At 40.9% G+C, this 2,500-nt stretch overlaps 1 pseudogene; it reads left to right on the forward strand.

Annotated features, from left to right (window-relative positions):
- The window catches only part of LOC137458641 (28S ribosomal RNA), an 8,479-nt pseudogene that overhangs the window by 4,074 nt on the left and 1,905 nt on the right, over positions 1 to 2,500 (forward strand).

Here is a 2,500-nt window from a genome sequence, read left to right on the forward strand (position 1 = left end):
AGGAAAAATATTAACAAATTGATTGCTGAAAAATTAACAACTAAAACAGCCAAACAGATCAGTGAAAAGAGAAGACTATTAAGAGAAACTGTGGTGCCAGAAAGAGAGAAAACACAAGAGAGCAAAAACAGGTTAAAAGAGGAGAGGACTGTGATTCCATCTTCTGGTGAAAGGGAGCTGCTAGCCCACTATAAAAAGACTATTAATGAAAAGCTAACATCAGGGAAGCTGCCCATCCTTAAAAATACATATAAACAAATAATTGAAGGCAAAACAGACTCATTAAAATTACTCAATGAGGTAGCTCAGGACCAATATTTGTATTTGTTTGAGAAATCAATTGAACAGAAAGTGCCAAAAAAGAGCCAACATAAACCTCAGCAGAAGAAACCTCAAAAGGAGTGGATGAGAAAAAGAGCCAGAAAGCGTGGAGAATTTCTCCGATTCCAACGCCTCTTCAGCTTAGATCGAGGGAAGTTAGCTAATATGATTCTGGATGAAAAAGACTCTGCGCAATGTGCCATCCCCCTGGAAGAGGTCAGTAACACCTTCAGATCTAGGTGGGAGTCTCAGAACTTATTTCAAGGACTTGGAGCATTCCAGTCTGTGGGGCGGGCGGATAATTCGGCTTTTAAGGAATTGATTACAGAGAAAGAGATCCTTAAGAATATCAAAGACATGAATAAAAAATCGGCACCAGGCCCTGATGGGATCACCCTGAAGGCCCTGCTTAAAATGGATCCAAATTGTGAGGAGATCAAAGAACTATTTAATCTCTGGCTGTTAAGTGGCAAAATTCCAGATGTAATAAGGGGATGCCGAACAATCCTAATACCTAAATCATCAGCGCCCGAACGCCAAAATGATATTAACAACTGGCGGCCAATTACTATTGGTTCCATCATCCTGAGACTCTATTCAAGAATCTTAACTGCAAGGTTGGCAAAGGCGTGTCCCATTAACCCCAGGCAGAGAGGCTTCATTCAATCTTCTGGCTGTGCTGAGAACTTAAAACTATTACAGCTATTAATTAGGAATGCAAAGAAACAAAAGAAACCCCTGGGGGTTGTCTTTGTCGATTTGGCCAAAGCCTTTGATTCAGTGAGCCACACCCACATCCTGGCGGTGCTAAAGCAAAAGGGCCTGGATGACCACATAATAGCATTAATTAAGGACTTCTATCAAAACATCCACACCAGAATCAAAACTAAAGAAGGAGAGTCTGAGTCAATAGGAATCAAAACTGGTGTGAAACAGGGCGATCCCATGTCACCACTCCTCTTTAACCTGTGCATTGACCCTCTGTTATGTAAATTAGAAGAGTGTGGGGAGGGGTTCCAACACGGGAATGGCAAATTAACAGCTCTGGCTTTTGCAGACGACCTGGTCCTGCTGAGTAAGTCCCAATCAGGAATGGAGAAAAATATTGAAATTCTAGAAGCATTTTGTGACTTAACTGGATTAAAAACGCAGGGGGAAAAGTGCCATGGTTTCTTTATTCAACCAACTAAGGACTCTTACACCATCAATGACTGTCCTCCATGGCTTATCAGCGGTACCCCTTTAAACATGATCCACCCGGGTCAGTCAGAGAAATATCTTGGCTTGCAAATCGACCCTTGGGTGGGGATAGTTAAGCCCGAATTACAAAATAAATTAGAAGTTTGGCTCAATCGCATCGAAAGAGCCCCTTTAAAACCATTTCAAAAATTGGACATGTTAAAAGTGTACACAGTGCCTAGATTGGTCTACTTAGCAGACCAGGCAAATGTAAAAGCCACCTATCTGGAAGAAATGGATTTAACAATTCGAAATAGGGTGAAAAAATGGTTACATCTCCCAGTATGTACCTGTGATGGCATCTTGTATTCCAGCACTAAAGATGGAGGCTTAGGCTTAGCCCGATTGGCTGGGTTAATCCCTAGTATCCAAGCTAGACGATTACACAGATTGGCAAATTCATCAGATGAAGCAGTTAAAACTGTAGTTAAAAATAATGATATTGATAAAGATTATGAAAAATTGTGGATATCAGCAGGGGGAGACAAAGAGAAAATACCATCAATATATAACCCCCAGACAATAATGGTAACGGAATATGGGGGACGGGAGGAATTATCTGAATGGGAAAAACCCGCCCCTAAGAAAATCTTTCCCAAACCTTGCAATTGGAGGAAAAATGAGTTCACAAAATGGACAGCATTGATGTCCCAGGGCATAGGAACTGCAAACTTTGAAAATGATTCCACCAGTAACAATTGGCTTGTGAATTACAAGAACATCCCTTATAGAAAATTAATAACAGCTTTACAATTGAGAGCAAATGTATATCCAACTAGAGAGTTCTTAGCGAGGGGTAGAAATCAGGACCAAAATACAAAATGCCGTCACTGCCAGGCTGAGAATGAGTCAGCTGCTCATATAATTGGGTACTGTCCTGCTGTTCAGGAGGCCAGAATTAGCAGACATAATTATATTTGTAAGATGCTTAGTGAGGAAG

This window comes from Melanerpes formicivorus, unplaced genomic scaffold, assembly GCF_026170545.1.
Source record: "Melanerpes formicivorus ecotype bairdi unplaced genomic scaffold, bMelFor1.0.p_v2 SCAF_262, whole genome shotgun sequence".
Lineage (NCBI taxonomy): Eukaryota > Metazoa > Chordata > Aves > Piciformes > Picidae > Melanerpes > Melanerpes formicivorus.